We start from the raw sequence: 20,915 nt of genomic DNA, 5'->3' as shown, positions 1-20,915 counted from the left end.
GGAGGACTGAAGGGTAAAAGAGGAAGATATTGGATCCCGCGGTATTCTATCCATTTACCGTCCGCGCCCGCGTCCCCGCGACGGCATTCTCACATCGAGGAAAATGTGACATTCAAAGCCAAGGCAAATATGGAACGGAGTAAGAGACGGGGGAGAGGAGGGGGGGGCGGAACCCGGCAGCGGGACGACTCGAAATCCGTGCGCGAAATTGCATTGGCGATACGGTATGCACCCGCCGAACCGTCGTGTCGTTTGCTATCACCTGTTTCCGAAGAGCGCATCTACGACGGCAAAGGCAACTTCGTAATCGAATCTCCGCTCTCGCCGCTGGCGCTCGTGCGAGCCCGAATTAATGATTGCCGTAGGAATGGAAGGAATTTCGTTCGGCGAACCGCACCGATCGAGACTGGATAATCTCAATTTTACATCAGCTCTTACCGACTCTCTTTACTGACTCTTTGAACATGTCTCTCCAAACTATCTGCATACCACATGGCTGATAATTTAAATTTTATCATTCAAAATGTATCATGCAATGTTACGTACATTTTAGAGAAAGATATCAGTAATAGAATCATTCATTTGAGTAGAAGTAAATTAAACATACAAGTAAAATTATTCATTTTAGGTATAGATTTGAGTTGATCCTATTCGTAACGGTTCACGGTTTCTCTTTTCTATCGCTTTCTCTTTGCGATCAAACGTTACTCATATAATAAAATAATCTCGACACCCGAGTGCAAATAATCGAAACAATTATTTGCTCGTTCGGTTGTCTAAACGAACCTAACAATCTATGTAACTACACCGCACCAATTAACCGTGGTCAAGCTAACGAACCAGTCATCGTGTAATTCGTTTGCCTCGTGGTGAGTGAGCTACATCGTGTGGCGTTAGGTCGCTCTTCCCAAAACTATACCATACCTTCGCATATCTGATCGGTTTCTTCGAAATTCTCGTGTCCGCAGCTTTTATCGATAAAGTGCCACTATACTTCTTTTCATTTACAATTCCCTAAGATCAATATTTGTTCGCACAAAAATATCAGGGAAGATCAACAATCCTAAATAAACGAATCTCTAAAATTTTTAATAACGCAGTAATATTTTAAAAACAGAATGAGAGCAGCGTAATTTTAGCCGATTAAAAAATTTTATTCCTCGTGTAACTTCAATCAGATTTTCTCTTTAATTACTTTTAATTTCAGATTTAATTTTAGATATACAAAGTTGAGTATTAAGAAAATATTTCTCTCTTCTATTAGAAATTAGTGCTCGTTCATTTGCGTTCATTCTCATCGCTTCTCAGAATATTACTCATACGCGGCGGGAACTTCGTCGCAGTAGTTACGGACTTGAGTAGTCAGACGCGCGGCAATGTTAGGTGCGGATGTGTGCCTCGTGGAATAATCCGCAGTGAAATCGGCAGCCGTGAATTTTCGGCACGGTCGATTGGATACGGGTGTACCGATAAGAGCTACCTATAACGTATAATTTAGAGGATCGGCAGATCGGACTGAAATGGCGCGATCCGTCTGAACAAACTCGAATCCCGCCAGACTGATATGCGCCCGGCACGAGTACGCGCATATGTAATTAGGCGTTAAGGCAATTGGCATCAAGATACATTGAATGGTGCCGGAATTAGCGAAGGGCTCTTTGGTTCCTCTGGCTTTCGCCGATAGCAATGCCAATAGACATCGCTATTACGAATACGATTGCCTCAGAAAGCCATAATTGCGGTTCCTTCGCTATCTCAGCGCGTAACATGTTAATTCCGTCATTCCATCCGTGTCCATTACGGCTATTAATCGGAGAAAGAGACTGAATCCGGAATGAATGGCAGCGGCATGCGAAAATTAGCTTGGTTTACTCCAACTTTAGTTACGATTTTAATAAACAAATTTCGACAAACGCTCAAGAACTTATGCCCATATATTACGGTATTTGCGGCTTTAAGAGGGCTTAAGGAATAATAAACATGAGAGAATAATATATATTGTCTGACCTACTTAAACCTAAACCGCGGAGTAAAAGAGTAAAGCTACACAAGCGTATTTACCAGGAAAATTTGATCTGTTTTCTGCCTGAAATATTTTTCCACGTATATCGCGAGAAAAGGCAGATATATCTTCCGGTAATTCCTCACAGACGTTGAAAGGATGAAAAATGGTATTCCGTGCAATCTACCTTGCAAATCATCGTATCACGCGTTATTACATCTCGATCCTATTCGCCGATATAGTCTTAATAGATGTTTCGCGAGATGTGCACGAGCTCGTTAACTATCATGCTCGGCGTGTTATCGGAAGCGTCGGATTTCGCGCGCGTATAAATCTCCTTTCGCGAGGATTTCTCGCGGGACGACCGGGAATTCCTTCTCCGTTAGATTCGAGTTACGTGCCTCCACGCGAGATAATCTACCGGCGCGGGTGGTACGTAAGGATCGAGTCGCGTTGTACCTTAATCCGCTTCTTTCAGTGCGGCTGAATGGATTTGAATTTTCAATTCAGTCTTATCGGTAGCGCGGGGTGAATTTTACCCGCGTTTTCTTGCTACGGAATCGTGTTCTCGCTATCGCTTTTTCGACTTCTCTGCGCGCGCGAGGGCGAAATTTTTTCGCTCCTTAATCCTGAATCGCGTTTTGAAGCGACTCCGCTCGCGCAATTGTAGTCAGCGTCAGAATTATCCGGGTACAATTCAACATTCGTGCGCGTTTTATTATTAAATTATTAGATTAAATATTATAAGCAATTAAGTCTCATCGAAATCTCGAAATATTCGAAAATATTACAACGCGTTTAATTTTTCCTTCGCCTAACCGACCGGTAATTTGTTTGGAGTTTTTCTTAGAGCGCGCAGTTTTTCTTCTCACTTTTAGAACTCCTCCTGCGACGAGAAGAACCGTGAAAGGAGATCTCGGGGATACCCCTGTGGAGTGTTCGCTTTGCCCACGGAACTGCGGGGGCGGAAAGTCTTTGATTATCGGGTAGAAAAAGCGACGGGAGCATGCAACACGCTGACGTACCGTGAACATCGGCCCGAGAGTTTATTTAATCGCGACTGTGTGAAGAAATCTGTTTGGTTGCGAATCTAACAGTCATTACACTCTCAGTCGTTAGATTCTCTTTCGAAACACGTTTCGTTTGCTGATGCTTTTTAAATTTTTATTCAGGTTCTTTCCTGTTGCCGGAATTGCCTCCAGTGAAATTGTGGCGCCTATTTTTCTCAAGCGGATGTAGAGGTTAGTTTGTGGCGTTTCGAGCTTAATAATATAACCAAAAGTAAAAAAGTTCCACTTCCTTTCATTAGTGAATAAATTCCCTATTGATTGATAATTAAAGAAAACTTGCTTCTTCAATAATTTAATAAATATCCGGCTTGTTAATGAGCTATTAAAAGTTTCCTTCACATTTAATATTTTCCTTTATAAATATTATCGATGCTAATTGCAATTTAAACAATATCGATACCGATTGGTGAAAGACAAAAGCCCTTCACTAATGTTAGCATGTGACAAAGGGAAACACAAGATGAATAATTCGACGATATACTTTTGAATGATGATAGCGCAGCGGGCGAAGTAAAGCGGAACGTTGACATCGAATGGCGTTGCGGGAGCGAGTCAGGAAGTAGAACTTCCGAACAGATTCTCCTGTTACAAATTAACTGCAGATCCCGAAAGTTGGTCTGACTTTTGTCAGGAGAAACGCGCGAGATTCACTCAGACGGACGGGTGCTTTGTTCCGCACCATTTCAATGATGATTGCGTGATTTCATTGTATAACGAATCCGTATAACTTTGCGTGATTCCCTTGGTTCTTAATTAATCTTTCCTGGCTCTTTCGTACGAATTCGTTTGCGTTCTACATAAAGAGCAGGAAGGATCATGGGTGTGTCAAAAGGGAATGACGTGCTTAATATAAGTGCGTTGTTTAAGACCTGCTTTAATTAAATTAAAAAAATAAGAATGGAAGGGGAATTGATAAATTACAACGTGTGCGTAATTTCATTGGACAGTTATTTGTCAAATTGTGTTCGATTTAGTAATTTTGCATTTTATAATAATATAAAATGAGGATTATTGAGTGCGAATAATGAAGCAAAATGGTACTGGCTTTACGTTGCTTAAAACAATTAAGAGATGATTCTTTTAAAGTTCCGCTTATAGAACACGCCCTTTAGAGGAAAAAGCTAGTATTTTAGAAGCTCTAAAGTACTTACTATACCGTACTTACATTCGAAATGATTTCTCAAATGCGCACTGTGCATATTGAAACGTAACAAGTGACTCAGAAAATTAACCAGCACGATGCTTGCGTCGGATCCCGCTAACGCCAGTGATGGGACCGCGAGTATACACCGCCGGCAGGATGGCACACGTACATTTCCGGATGTGTATGCAATAGGCAACGATTTGTGGAATTTAGGCAGTTACTGTCGCGTGCGGGCCGCGAACAATTTAATCTCGCTGGATCGTTTCTAGCGCCGATCGATGGCGGGTGCAAAATTGCCGACGCCAGAGATCCGCCGACGTCGGATATGCGCGGATACCCGCGCGGCGTCGGCCGCAACTGTACGTACGTGGCAGCGTTCAACAAAGCGTGCAATTCGCAGACCACAGAGGACGCGGACACGTGGCTCGTTTACGGCGGCCCTTTAATCGCGCCGGAACTTCGGTCACGGTTTCCATTTACCAACTCCTGCATCAGTACCGGAATCGCGAAATTCCGCGGTCAACGGTGCCGCGTTGGCGTAACACGTTTGACATACGGAAAAAACATGTTAGCCGACATTTTGTGACACTCTTCAAAGCGACATGCACATCCATGTCATCATCACAATTTTTCTAATCAATGCTCTAATCAATCGAGAACCGACGAAAATTGTTCGAGCACAAATTGTTCCAAATTTTTAGATATATTTAATAATTTATGTAAAATTTTACTTATTATAATTTTGAAAACTTCCGCACTGATGTTATTTAACATTTTCAGTATACATATAATTCACGTTACTAATTTATTAAAAACGAATTTTAATACATCCCGAAATTTAACATATACTTATGAGAACATTTTTTAATGAACGTGTACTAATTGGCGCTAATAATGTCAGGGTAAACGACACAAGCGATAAATAAGCAAGAATGGAAAGTAAAGATAAATCAAGACAAAGTCGGCAAAGAGATCGCGGAGTATGCGGATGACAGATCGAGTTGCTGATGGTAGCAGATTTTGTCTCGCTTACAGAGAAATATAAACGAGCGACTTAATCATGCGCGCAAGGCGACAGCGGGTACCTAGAGATCCTTTGCGATGGAACGAACGTACAGAAAGAAGCTCGGAATAACCCGACAACTGGCAGCAACTTCGGCGCGATGAATCGCCATTCATAAAACAAAGGAGCGCAATCTCGCTCTTCCGCGGAACATGCAACGATGCCGGAAACGCCGCCGCGCCGCGCCAGCCCGGACGACGCCGTTCGTGGTCGCTGACCATAAAGAACGGTTTTCGCCAGATATATATGTCACCAGCCCCTAAATGAATCTCGGCTTTCGTTTCTCGGTTTTTGATCTCGGTGGAGAATTTTGGTGGCTCCACCGAGCTCCACAATCAGTTAAAGCATCGCTATCGGCAAAAAGGTTTTTCGGACTCGCACGGATATTGAACCCGTCGAAATTTCGCAACGCTCGCAATCTCCCAGATAAAAACGATACGGAATCGAGACGCGGGAATCGCGGGATTTTCATCCATTTAATGCGGCAGGTGCGCGTATGCTCGCGACACGAAAATCAGGCTCGCGCACGGCTATGGAACCACGTGTTATTTATGCAACGGGGCATCCTCGGTCGCGACGGCCGGTCAATACTTTCCCGACCGGCGGGATCGTCGGTCGCTCGTCGGCCCCGGCCTGGCACCGGGGATAGTTTCGTCCGACAACGAGGACGATAGATCGATGACGTCAGCGGGATCTGGCTATTTTTAGCCGTGGGAGAGGCAACGCTAGTAGTCTGCGCCGCAGGGGCGACGGTGGGGTGGCAGAAAAGCAACGGAGGGGTGGAAAGCTGGTGACATCCCCGGCGTGTGCTTCGCCCGACTCATTCATCCTGCTGACCCAAAGAATGGAGAGGGTTGGTTGGTGAAGGATCGAGCGGGGGTGGGAGAGAGACGCCTGCGCAAACTTGGCCGATATACTTAAGCTCGATGGACCATTAGATTCAGAGAAATTCGGTTTCTCGAAGCGAAGCGGGTACTAAGCGACGAGGGAGAGAAAGAGAACGAGGGAGAGGAGAGAAGAGAGAGAGGAGAGAGAGAGAGAGAGAGAGGGGGGGGAGGGGAGCAACGGTGTGCAGGTGTGTGGTTACTCGCAAACCGATCGATTTATCGAGGGGGTGAATAGCTATAAATAGACTGGCCGCGATTAGCGACGCGCTGGTGGGAGTTATTGATATTGGTATTGATACTGTATTGCGGTTTGGGTCATTGCCTGGCGAAATCGTACGACACAGAATGAATAGCACGCAGCTATATAGAGAGATACAAAATGTTCCACAAGACGCCAAAATGAGAGAAACCAATCACGCTAAGAGCGCATCCGTAATCCAGAGAAAAACGCAGCATTCTAGAAGGTTTGTCATTGTGAATAAAGAACCGTTGGTATTCTACATTTTTTATGATTATTTATAATTAAAAATATCTGTAAAATATAATACAGAGATATTGCGTGTTGGATATATATTTCAACGTTATGCAATATATTTCACAGTTTCGCATCTAAACTAGAAATTAATCGCCAAGGTGATCATTTTGATGCTAATCTCGTCCGACAGTGCTTTGCACTCTGCCGGCTTTCCATCGTTTGTTATTTTATGCTAGTCAATTTATAACAACAGCGGTATCTGATTATACAAAATCCTCTATATAGAAGCTATTGGTAGACAAAAATAAGTACGCTCCTTTCGTGTCGAATAAAATCTCCGTTTCCGGGATTTGGAGAATTTTCTCTCCAATAAATAGAAAGAAAAAAAAAAACATTAATTGTTCGATCAAATCGTTGGCACATCCAGTTTCACGTATCGATTACGGCAAGGCAGAAAAACTGTCGGTGAAAATCAACGTCGTGATCGACATCTTCGGTTGCACGTAAACGTAAACAAAGCGGATTTCGACGCATCCGTTGGGAGAACTGCTAAATTAGGAAACGAGAACCCTCAGTCGGCTAGGCTCGCGACAGGTTTTAGGTTCGACCGAGTTATTGGCGAAAACTTTCCGCGGCACGACACCGCGGAGAACGGAGGGGGAATTTCCGGTAATCTCCCGGAGTGCCCCGCGGGAAATCGTAAGATGAATTTCATGATTGATGCTGATGACGCGCATCCGGCACATTCGTCTTTCCTGAACGGGTGATATCGCGGATACACTTTCGCGCGCGTCTCTCTCTCTCTCTTTCCCCTTTTCTCGCTTTCTTCTCTCTCTTTTGAAAGTTCGCGACGGAAGAAAATCGCGAGGGAAAAAGTTTCGGCATATCGAGAAACGCGCCGCGTGCAGAAGACATCGTCGGTGATCCCCGATCCTATAAATCGCGAGAGCGCGCGGAGCGACGCTGTTCCGGCCGGGATTGTTCGCCGATCAAATGCATTAGGACGGTCTCCGGGTGTTAAAATACGTGTCGGTCGCCCCGACGACGGAAACTGGCTATTGAAATTCCACGATAATCGAGGGAAGTTCTATTCCCTGTTTGTTCTGGTACGTTTCAGTAGACTCAGAAATGGTTCATCTATCCTGCATTCCCGACCGTGAGAGAGATTGGATGGATGGCTTTATGCGGACTTTGCTACAAATGGACCGACGATTCCAGGGTATAATTTGGAGTGCTCGTTTTCGACGTGGCAGTGGCACGGAAATTAAATTACATTCGATATTGTTAAAAAGCGACTTTTGCGCGACATTTTTTGATCTGACAATTATCAACATGACATTATCAACTGACATTTAAACACTTAAATGGAAAAATGATTACAAATGTGTTATAAACGTATCAATGTAACAAATCAAATCTTGTAATGTTTAATGAAGAACGAACTAGAATCAAAGTATATGTAAAACGCTTTTGACGAAAAACTCGTTTAGTCCACGTGTTGTGGTTTATACAATTATCATGATGATAACGTACGTGAGGGAAGAAGTACGTGTGGGACGAGTTTGATTAATGGCACTTTGGAGAAGTAAGAAATACATGGGACAATGCTCGAAGCTACGGTTAAGAAGCGAGCGTGGACTGGTTTTTGCTGTAATAAAAGTTTTTATAGCAACGTATACACTTGCACGAATTCACGAAGGAGAAGAATATCGTCATTTGTCTGAGCGTACTTACATGAAGGAAATGCGATAGCCGTTCTTGTCAGCCACATCTACAACGTAGCCACCGCACAATCGCATTCCGCGCTTTAATCGCAGCCGTTCATTACACGCTAAGGAGACAGGCAATTCGGGATTTCTACGAAAAACTATTTGGCATTTTACTGAAACGTTATTGCACGCCATGAAGCTTTCAGTCACCTGATGTGAATGTTAATAAGACGCTAAAACGAGCGTAGACATTAAAGTCATATGAAAGATTTTCGCGAAAACGGGAGAGCATAAGAAGGAGAACATTTATATCTAGCTTTCATTTGGAATAACATAATTCCTTTTATGTAAAGATTATCTCCCAATGTTCAATTCGAAATATATTGTTCGAATAAGCTTGTAACTCAAAGTGTTCTGTAATTAAAGCGCTTTAAAAATATATGTGAATTTCTTGTGGAAAAATATAATTTTTCTTTTTAATATTGCCCTACCCTCATCACACGTCTATAGACGCTTTTATAAAGTTTAGGATTAGGATTAAAATTAAAATTTTCGATCGCTTTTCCACTAGTAATAGGCGAGAAAATTGGAAATGGGAAAATGGGAAAATTAATAGGTGGCGATCCAGCAGACCGATGTTACTCTATACATACCATGAAAAATATCGTATTACGGACGGCGGGTTAATTGCGCTGAAATTTCACGCGTTTAAATTGTGATCGATTGTATCGACTCGCCCAATTAGGCAACAACCGCGCTGGTTGCAAATGAAAGAAGGGAAATTGCTGCCGGTTCGCTGAGCAGCGCCGGCTACGAAGGACGGCAAAATCGTAGGGTAGTTCGGGGGCGGGTACGGTAATCGGACCAACTGCAGCGACGTGAGAGCGTTTGACGCCGGAACCCATTACGGAAAATTGAACGATGTTGACGGCCCGATCGAAGCCCCCGTGGATCTTCCGAGTTGGAATCGCCGGTCGGCCGAATTCGAAATGGTTTGCTTTCGGCGGCGGTCAGCCGCTTTTGCCCGATGGACGCATCGACTATGTGTGCGCTCCCGCCCCCTGATGATGGACACTCATGAACCGCGTAATTCCCGGAAAGGGACTTGAGTAAGGCGTGACGCTTCCTGACCGAACCCCGAACCTATCTCTCATCTTTCGATATCCTATAAATGATTTTGATCCTCCTCGGTCAAAAGCAGTCGCGTGACGGAAGACGAATGTCGACGCATCTCTCATCGATGAGGTATTGAGGTAATTAAGCGGTATATTTTGACATATTAGTTGAGTATTATATTACAATTAAAGACGATTCTTTCGTTGTCCAGGATTATTCGATTTGCTAGTTGGTAAAACAAATTTTTAGAAATTATAAGATACAGACTTCTGTAATTTCTAATTATATATGTAGATGCAGGAAAATTTGCTTTCTCAATTTTTATTAGATAACTAAAGTGCCATAGGTGAAGTATCCAACGGCTTTTTTATCTTCGTATTTGTAATGTTTTGATAGCTAGTTATAGATTTCAGGCGTAAATTTTATAGATTGTACTGTGATTAAAATTGATATCGGAAAATTCAGAAATTTTTTTCTACTGTGTGTGTTGGCAGATTTGTATTTTATTCGACAAAACCCGCACTATTCACTGAGTGCTAAATGGTAAAGAATTTGTTTATTGAAAAATAAAAAAGGGCATGTTATATTGAAAAAAAGTGGATTAGTCTAATTTAAATTTATAACAACAACAACAGACTGTTAATTCTTTTTAACAAACAAATATTGAAACCGATACTATTTTTATATAACATATTCCGGAATAACTTGGTTTTTTACAGATCAATGCGTATCTCGTTTTTTTTATATAAAAAGAAAATTATATTTTTATTAATATTATTACTCGGAGAGATCAATGGACACTGAATATAATTAATATAAACATGAATAAAAACGTTCAATCACAGAAGAAATGCTTCAATATTTTATTTAGATATTCTATTGAGGAAAATATTTTGTGTAAGACATGTACACTATTATGAATTTAAGGAGGCACACTTCACTGATTTACGTTTGGCCGCTTTAATTACGGCCTACGTGCCCTATCGCGGGTTGAATGGTTTTGTCGAGGGTGAGTTCGAATACTTCTTTCCGGTCGCGTACTAGCACTTTAATGCGAGAACCGTCGCGTGTGGCTCGCGGAAATCTCTCTTCTTGCCGGTGGTCTCCTCGTTAGGCGGGCGGAAAAGCGTTCAAAGTACAAAGCTGGCAATCACCGCAATTTCTCGCATTGTATGCCCGGAGATGCAGCTACGTGAGGAAAATCATTGTTTGCGATTCAATACGGCGGAAAGGGTAGAGAACTGAGAACGTGAACTGGCGCGCATTCACGAAGGGACCGACCGAAGAGATTGCGAGCAATAATTTAGAAGACAGGAAATGGCGTGCTTTAAAGCAGCTATATCGGGAGGTGCAACATACCGTTTCTCGCTTAGCCCCGCTAAGCGAATTCAATCGCGGGATGATGAATTTTTGTCGGGATTACCGCGGCGTTCAATTACCGCGTACGACTGCAACCTCTCTGCTTTGATAAAAAAAAGTTGCAATCGCGTCGACGGCCGTGCAATCTTATACAGAATATCTCTCGGAGGATAGCGAGTGTTTACGAGGAAATACGCCGGAAAAATGTGTCGTCAGTATATACATAGGATATCGACTTTTTCTCGTGATACTTCACTCGATATAGATTTATACTAAATTCTTTGGTAGGAAAGAGAGAAAAAAAGAGGGAGAAGAGACTCTCCATCGAGGGGATCAGGACGAAATATGACTGGGGAACGGCAGCCGCTTCCTTCCGCGACGTTTCTCGATAAATCATGCATCTATATCTCACCGTGTCTATGCAAATAAAAACAGAATCGCAGGTGCGAATTTTTACCGCGATAACGCGCAAGATCGTGCGTCGCATCCGTATCTCTTCGCGATTTGCCAGAAACTTGCGCAGCTGTAAAAACTTGTTTCGCCTTCCAACGCGGAGAGGTGAGAGTGCATTGTCCTTCGCCGATTCACTCTAGGTGGCGGCGAGTCCTTCAACGGCGCGGCTGTAAAGTGGAACAATTTCCATCGGTAAGGACATTGCACCCCTACGATAGTGCGGCTGCAACGCCGCACTGCGCGGCGCAACGAGGCGATAGGGTTGAAGGGGTTGGGAGGCTCGCAGGGGTCGGTCCATCAGTTTGCCACAGCGGGTGGATATTAACCCGACGCTGTTACGATAGTGCGTAATGCACCGTGGTCGTAATGAGACCCGCATTACGCAGTAACGCGAGTTTCTATGGATATTTCCACTTTTATCGGTAAAATATTATTTGTTCGCATCAATAATAACGCTATTTGCTAGTTTTTTTTTATCTCACGATATATCAAACGCAAAATTTATTACTACGTGACAAATACAAAAAAAACCTGCCTTAATAAATAAATATCAAAACGCACGAAGCTAAAATTTGGCGCAAAGTTGGAGTTATTTGTCAAATAATGTTGATTATGACTCTTGGAGGTAATTTATATAAGTTTAATAATTACTAACATTTTCAACGTTTCTCGTTTGAATTTGCCTTAGCGAGCGAGAGTATGTAAATTTGTATGGCCTGGTGAGTGTGAGTAAGAGGAGTCAGCGAAAAATCGAGTATCGATATAGCAGAGCGCGCAGCAAGTTTAATCGCCGATAGAACATAGAACGAGTGTCTTTCCAGCATCGTCGTGCTAACCGCAACTTCGCCTGCTTCGGCATGAACGGGGAACATATGGAACATCATAGTCGACAATTTCCTCCTCGTTACCCGCAAGCGCACAGAAATCTTAATCAAGCAAGAGGGAGCGGGAAATAGAGAAAGAAAGGGGTGACGGAGAGAAAGAGAGAGAAAAGGGGTGTGAGAATGGTTAACAGCGATTTCTGTTTCCGTATTACCTATGCAGATACATTTAAACGTCCCACTCCCATAAGATCACGTTGAATTTCCCTCACGACCGATTGGAGATACAGCAATGTGGCGGGATAGCACGGACGACGGTGGAAATTCAGGGATTGGAATACGTGCGAGTAGATCGGTGCATTTCTCGTGGAAACCAAATTTAGGGATTTTCCTTGCCGCCTTTACGCGCGAAAATACGGGCTTACGAGGTGAGAGGGAAGAGGAGAGAAAGCGAGAGATGAAGAATCACACGGTCGAGAGAAACCGGAAAGCACCTCGCCGGCGGCGTGGTCCTTCAGTGCGATTGGTTACGTCGGAATAGCCATATTGCGACTTTTACATACATAGCCACGGAGAAGGGATAATGCAAAAGCAATTTCTTTGGAAAGAAATATCGTGGAACGAAGCTTGATCGAGTAGCACGCTACGTGATGCTCTTATCTCCGCGCTTCTGCATAGAAATCGAAGATCAAGTGGTAGCCTACCATCTGAGATTTATGCACGTCATATCGGAGCGGGATACAAAAGAAATCAAAGGTTTCCTATCGAAGCCTGAGTTAAGGATTCACGTCAATAAGCGTTTCTTTAAGCGACAAGTATTTCGTAGTTCCTCGGAAGCATCGAAAGCTCTTTCCGTTCTGTTTAACTTTTAATTAATAATTAAATACTAATAATTATAAAATTTTTTATAATAAAGACGCATTTGTATAATGAAGGTAAAAACCATGGCCCTAAAATAAAAATGGAAAATTTGAAAAAAAAACGCACAAAAGCAGGATATATAGGTAACAATATAACGCGGAAACTGCAAGGAATGGAAATAGGAAAATAATCCCATTTTCATAAGCCTTTTTCAGGAGGGTCGTGAAAAAAAAGGACACGTGCAATCCGCGGATTCTCCGTAGATCCGTTCGTCGATGACTACATCGATGGGAATTCCTGGTTGGTCCACGGGAAGATGTATCCCGAAACGTCTCCGCTCTCGAGATCTGGAATCTCAATGTTGTAGTTCGGACAAAAATCTTTTGCCTGCGCGCTTGATGGTTAAAGGTTCTTTCGCGAACGTCCCAAATATATATAAAATATCACCGCAGTCCCTCATAAACGGAAATTCCTGCAACCACGGCTGAAGAGACGGCTGCAAGAACTTTCGCAAATGCGTCACTGCAGTTTGTACGTTTCAAGAGACACGATAGTGTCTCGCGCCAAGTACGCGCGGAGCGAGACGCACCGTGATGACTCTTTTACGCGAACGCACGAGTTGCGAGTACCCGAGATTTTGAGATCTCAATAACGAGTGAACGGATCAAGTTCTAAGTAGGCTTGATCGATAGCTTGGGGTCGATTTATTATAAGAGTGTTTTTCCGCTTTTTTTTCCGCTACGTGCCCTACGAGCGGAGATATTATGATGCAAAGTCCAACCGCGCGCTGTCGCGAGGCAAGGTGCGACAACGCGCGCATACGCGCGTACGCGAAACGGCGTACGCGCGACAGCGAGTGTCCTATGGGTAATGCCGCAAAGCGTATCGTAGACGCTCGTCGTCACGCGTACGCCGTTTCGCGTACGCACGTATGCGCGCGTTGTCACACCTCGCCTCGCGATAACGCGCGGCCACGCGCGGCAGCGCAACCGCGCGTCAAAACCGCCTCGTGTGAACAGACTCTAAGAAGGAAGGTGTATCCAAAATCGCACACGTACGTATATGCTGTCTTGTAAAAGTTGCTAAAGTTAAAGAGAACGAAAAAGTGATCGGTATCTATGCACGTTTGACAGGCACTATTTTTCTGAAAAAGTTATCGTATTTATATGCACGTGTAACAGACACTATCGCGCAATAAAGATTTCTCCGAAGTATATGTTAATTGTTTTTAATACATGAATTATTATTTATTTGAAAATTAATAACTAGTGGATAAGGAATAATTAGTCTCATTGTCAGGTAAATTACTTATTTTAAAAAGTATTAATTGGTTTAATATAAATAATTTAATTATTGCAGTTAAACATGATTTAAAAAGCATTATGTTAATGTTATATATATGTATATATATGATATATATGTGTATTTATATCCACTTAATATAGAGAATTGCAAGAATAACATTAAATATAATAAATACATATTTAATAAATTTCAAAAATAGGAGACAATAGTTCTATATTATAGCTATTATTATATTTAATGTTATTATTGCGATTCTCTATATAATACGAATTTAAATACACATATATGTATATTTGTAAAAAATATATACGTATACAGGGTGTCCCATTTTAATCGATCACTCCCAAAAACTTTTTTATTTGTGATTCTAGAAAGAAATGCTTCAGACGACAGTTGTTTGGTTTGAAGGGGGAAACATGATTCTTACGTGAGTTATGTCGTAGATATCATCGTTTTCAAGAAATTTTAAAGGCAACTAATTTCTTAAATAGAACTTGATTTTTTCCTTGAGATAAAAGTTGTAGATCTTGAGACGTTTTCAAAACACTATAATAAAGCTCTCTTATTTTATATTAAAAATATGATAAAATTTAAAATATCTCAAAAAATCCTTAACGAAAGAGACCTTTATTATAGTGTTTTGAGAACATCTCGACAGGATTTACAACTTTTATCTCAAGAAAAAAATCAAGTTCCATTTAAGAAATAAGTCTCCTTTAAAATTTCTTGAAAATGATGACATGTATGATACGACTTACATTGAAATCATATGTCCTCCTTCAAACCAAACAACTTTCGTCTAAAGCATTTTTTTCTAAAATCACAAATAAAAAAGTTTTTGGGGGTTGATTAAAATGGGACACTCTATATGTATTATATGTGTGTATATATATATATATATATATATATATATATCAGTACGAAATTACCTTTTTCAAAAAAAGGTAAAAAAAGGCGCCAAGTATTACAGAGAATTAAGAATTAAAGAGATAACAGTACAAAATAAAAATATTTAATTAAAATAAAATAAATAAATTTTTCTTGTAAAAAAACTTGGCACTACTAGACCTTGAAATTTAATAAAGTATTAAAATTTTGATTGAATTTAATAAAGCACAAAATTTTTGATTGAATAAAAAAGCAGCGCCAAGTTTTTTTTACAAGAAAAATTTATTTATTTTATTGATAAAGCCTGATAAACGATAATAGATATCAGCGACGGGCATAAACAGACGTAGGCTGATAAAAACTTTCAAGGTGCACACTCACATACTTAAAGAGATTATCATTCTATATTTCTATGCACCAATGATTCTGTATATGTATAAGCTGACCGATCACCGAACTGATTCAGTTTGAATTTCACTGAGTTGACTACAGGTGAGGATACGAAAGCTTCATCTCTATATAGTTTAAAAGTATTGTTCTACTTTCTCAATAGTTCTACATATACTTTATAAAACAGGAAATCTCTCAAGCAATTAATCGAAAATGGGAAAATTCACCGTTCTTGGCTTTACGCTTCTCGCAATCACTTCCGGATCAATCGTAAGTACCATTGCATGATATTATGTTTTGAACTGTAATATATGTGTATCTCCACATTTTTTATTAATTCATATATTTGTTTCGTGAAAACCATTAAATTAATTAATATAACTTAATAGTATACTTTTTAAAAATATGATGGATTCTATATGTAATTTATAGAGATGACATAAATTGAAAATTTAACAAATGTAGTGAGATTTTTATACTCACTATACTTTTATACTTTTTATATTATATATATATATATATATATATATATATATATACATAATATTTTAATCCGGTGTATTAAACATGTTTTCTGTATGTAAGGAACACGTTTCATCTCTTTCCTCCAAGTTATACACAATTAAGCAGAATAAAGAAAGAGTAAAATATATTGTTGTATAAAGTGTCACATTTTGAATATTTTAAGTAGTGAGTAATGACAAGATTTGAGTGTTGATTACAGGGAACAATTTTATAAATGTGTGGATAATACGGATTAAGTCAGAAGTGACGAAAGTGCATTGAGTTTAAGTTTAAATAATTAAGTTATGTAATACGAAAGACATCGTGCAAGATAATAATCTCGCGTAATCTTTTTCAGTGCTGGTTTGGCGCTAAGTGTTGCGTGACATATGTGTGTGATAGCAAGAAATTTCGTAGCACCAAAGTATCGGGCATAAACAGCGCAGAACCAGAATGGCCACAAAATAAACCTGCCCCTGCCCAATAATCATAAATGGTAGCTCGATCTGGACTTTGTTGCGTAGAAATATGATTTAATCTTGATTGATTTAAAATAATGTGAAAATTTACACAATAATTGGAAATATACACTTGCTTAGTCATTACCCAGCAATATACTCTTTATGTCTCAATGACTAAGAACCCTTCTTCGCATTATCAACCAAATTGAAGTCGATTTGTTGAACAGCAAAAATAAGTCATTTCATATGATAATATTTTTATAAAAATAAGAACGTACCCTGGTATTTATATTAGAAACAAGTATACATATACATGACGTAAATTATAAAATAAACAACCACGATAATCAACCCATGTAATAAATAAATAAATAATTATATAATAATATTAAATTACGATGTCTTTAGTCTTGTTACTTAAATTATATAATATGGTGACTGTAATTTGCTGCGAGATAAATTTCCTTTTTAGTTTCCGCTGGAATATGCAACTGTTGCAACTGAATAATGTATGTTTGCTTAAAATATTTAGCAATAATTCATCTTATCTTGAATAGCCAGCGGCGATATTTGATTAGAATCGAAAGACAATTAAATTATTTTTTAACAAAAGATTTATGTTAACGTAACATTTTATTTTTGTTCAATGTAAATATAAAAAAATGTTATTTTTACATTCTAGAAATGTTAATTTTCTATTAATATACATAGGGTGTTGGGTTGATAAATTATTATACATATTAAATAATTGAAATACTTTTATTTCTGCTAGACTTTGCAATTTGAACATTAAAATTTAAACATTAGTAGTAAGATTTTTGATTAAATAAAAAAACAATATACATAATTTAGGAAAGAATGCAACAGAAGTAAAAAAGCAGCGCCAAGTTTTTTTACAAGAAAAATTTATTTATTTTGTTTTAATTAAATATTTTTATTTTGTACTGTTACTTCTTTAATTAATTCTTTGTAAAATGATTCTTTGTAATATTAAAAATTTGTTAAAGAGAATTAAGAAGCTATTACCACTTGGGTTGAAATAGGAAGACCCTTGAATAGGAACACAAAGATACCACTTGGGTTTTATTTTTTTAAAGTAGTTGCACAACAATTATCTTTCAAAGCAATATACATATTCTCTTTGCAATTGGCGCAATTTAATTTAAAGATATCACATCTTTTTTTGAAATACATGTCACTTGAGTTAAGTTAAGTAATATAATTTTGTGAAGGAGAAATTAAAGATTTCACATCTTTTTTTGAAATACATGTCACTTGAGTTAAGTTAGGTAATATAATTTTGTGAAGAAGAAATAAAGCTACCACTTAGGTTGGATTTTTGAATTTACAAAATACATTGCGTGTACTTGGCGCCTTTTTTTTATCTTTTTTGAAAAAGGTAATTTTGTACTGATTTTATTTAACTCCGTAAAATTTATCTAAATTTGTATAAAATTGTCGTCACGGTAATTTGAAATACTAACTTGCACGAGTTTTTTGACGAAAGTGCTACGCAAAGTTTTCAAAAGTACTTATAATAATGCGCCATTACTGACGTTGGGGATGTAAATCTTAGGAATAAAAAAAAAGCAACGAGTGGAATTTTCTAACCGGACGTGATTTCTGCGAATGATTGAATTGAAGGACTTTTCGCAAAAGTTAAAGGAGAAAAGTTGTCTCAATCAGTTTGAAACGACTGTATTTTATAAAAAGTTATGCGATGTTTCTAAAAATATTATTCGAAATGTTACCGTAATGGAATATATCTTATGGGAAAATATTCTATGCAACCTTTTTGCGCTCGTAGAAGCCTTAGGGCTCAGACACAATGACAAAAATAAGGAATGAGATAAAGGAATAAGGAATAAGGGAATGTCGCATCTCACTTCAGTACACGTACATTAAAGTGAGATGCAACATGCCTTATTCCTTATTCCTTTATCTTATTCCTTATTTTTCTCATTGTGTCTGAGCCCTTATTGCGTTTGTATTTTCTTGTTAAGTTCCGAAACTTTTCTCTAATGCATTTTTATATCCCGATCAGTGCATATACGCGCGTTGCTGTTGATGCAACGGGATAAAGAAATAAAACATTCCGTTATCATTGTCGTGATAAACGAATGTCAAACAAGTCCTTCAAATCATCGCCATCGTCTTGCAAATTTAAAAATTAAGATTTTCTTTACATTTCAAAGAAACTCCAGTACAATCTTCTTACACCCATAAGTATTTTTGTTACTTTCAGAAGATTTATTAATTAAGCAGATAATGATAAATTTATATGCGAATAAAAGAAAAAATTCATTTAATTTACATTATACTTTTTCTTTGAACTTTTGAATTTCTGTGGATTTTTCTCTGTTACGTAATTTGGAAAAGCACGGGTTGGAAATCGCTCTTTTACAGACGTTTGACGGACGTGCGGGTGATAATTATAATCCGAGAATTTGTTCATATTTGTTTCACGGATAAAATCGTGGCTCGTCTGTAATCGCGCTCGTTATACCGTCAATAAAAACAACATATGTCATCGGTCGTTGCGAGATCGTGAGTGGATATAATTATAATGACGCTACAGAGAGCCATGTGCGACACGATTGCAACAATTTTCAGCTGATTTAATCGGATATTCTGTTTGACGTATTCACGTACGTGTAAACGCTCGCGTGGCATGTTCTGTAACATGCCTCTATACATATCATATATTTATCATAGCTACTACATATATATATTTATGAATTATATATATATATATATATATATGTATATATATGTGTATAATACACATAGATGTAATATATAATATGTATTATTACATATAAATTTGCTTCGGAAAAAAGGTGGAAACTTTTGTGATGTATTTGATGTCTCATACGAACATCGGTTTTGAGTAGAGAGAGGGATGGAGGGAGGGAGTTTCCGGAAATCCCGACAAGGCAGGGCCACGATATTATCGTAGCTGATCTCTGATCCCAAGAGAGAGATATATCTCGAAATATTCGCTTGTCGATCGAGCTTGGTTGAACCCACGTCGTAGTTACGCTTTCAATGGAAATTTGTCCATTTGACATAGCTGCAGCTTTCTGCCATGTGACATCAAAAGTATCGTACATATATCGCAGTTCACTAAATCACGTATACGCAAAGAGATAATATAGAAGTTACACATTAGTTCACTGATATTATTATCGTATATTTTTATTATCATTAAATAGAATTCTCGATTATGAGAATATACTTTTTTTAAATAGCTTTAATGAAAAGATTTACATACAAATGATAATATTTTAATTATCCGTGATTTTCGATAAATTTGTAAATTTTAATCACTTTTATGTAAGAATATTTAATTAACAAAGGGGAATTAAGTTCGAAACCAGAGTGAAAAAATTTACGCGTAATTATTAAAACGTCCAAGAGAGTAGTTGAAAAAAAATTATTTTTTCCCCATCAAGTTTCAATACTGAAACATCTGAGCTGTCAATTCTGTTTCAATCCTGCCATATCCTATATTTTAAGCATATTTTCCGAGTTTTATGCTTTTTTAATAAAGACTGATGGAACGTTCATTCTATACAAATAAGAAGATTAAAACATTCTGTTTTTTACAGTTTGTGCTTTTTTTTAAATATCCAGAAACTACGTCGACTGTAGGGAGTAACGGTGAAATATATTTATCGCATGTATCTCATTCACATTCGAGAAATATGCTGACTGTTGCACGTACGTCGTTAGAAATCGCCATGTCGCGAATTTTATACTTGCGCAAAGTACCAGCGTGTTCATATTTAAGTGCGTCTCGAGTGGGGCAACGCGATCGTTTCGATGAAGATTTTCGAGTGAGAACTGCCATGAAGGAACGAGGAAGTTACTGAGCTTGCTGGACTGTGTAAAGACGTCGTCAACGCGAAAACAAGAGAGGTTTACTCGTTTCTCCGTGAAACTCCTTTCTCAAGGCAAACTTCAATCTTTTCAACCACACGCGAAATCACTCTTCTGCAGTCGCGCAATAAACGGATACATCGAAATAAATCCGAAATATAACTTGGCTTCTCGTCGACGCGTCATTTTACTGTATTGAAATTTTCTGTGTGCGCTACCAGCGTTCCTATAAATATTTCTCTTCCCGCTGAAGCAATCGTAGAATTGTAAAGAGTACAGGTGGGCGATTTGTTAAAAAATTCATTGATGCACGAGTCATCTTGACTGGAACAAGCGGAATGATTTAAAGACACGTATACGTATCGATGGCTAACTAAATTAAGAAATTGCGGCGTGGTCATGAAAGCTAATATTCCGATCGTCACTATTGCTGCCTATGCATACTGATGTTTGACCAATGTACGAGAATCGCTACTTTTACAGTGGAGACAATCGGTTTCAGTCAGCCACTAAATCCCCGTTGCC

At 39.0% G+C, this 20,915-nt stretch overlaps 1 protein-coding gene and 1 long non-coding RNA gene across 8 annotated transcripts in view; one reads left to right on the top strand and one right to left on the bottom strand.

The window, feature by feature from the left end:
- LOC139775753 (uncharacterized) overlaps positions 1 to 20,915 on the bottom strand; it is a 169,039-nt gene that overhangs the window by 30,024 nt on the left and 118,100 nt on the right. The window lies entirely within an intron of this gene.
- Positions 15,652 to 16,872, top strand: LOC139775752 (uncharacterized). Its single transcript, XR_011718917.1, has 2 exons — positions 15,652 to 15,813; positions 16,406 to 16,872. It is a non-coding gene; the product is annotated as an uncharacterized lncRNA (long non-coding RNA).

This window comes from Temnothorax nylanderi, unplaced genomic scaffold, assembly GCF_030848795.1.
Source record: "Temnothorax nylanderi isolate EJ_2023f unplaced genomic scaffold, tnyl_v1.0 TNYL_tig0104_pilon, whole genome shotgun sequence".
Classification (NCBI taxonomy): Eukaryota; Metazoa; Arthropoda; class Insecta; order Hymenoptera; family Formicidae; genus Temnothorax; species Temnothorax nylanderi.
Note: the sequence above shows the minus strand (reverse complement) of the source record. Positions and strands in the feature narration are given on the sequence as shown.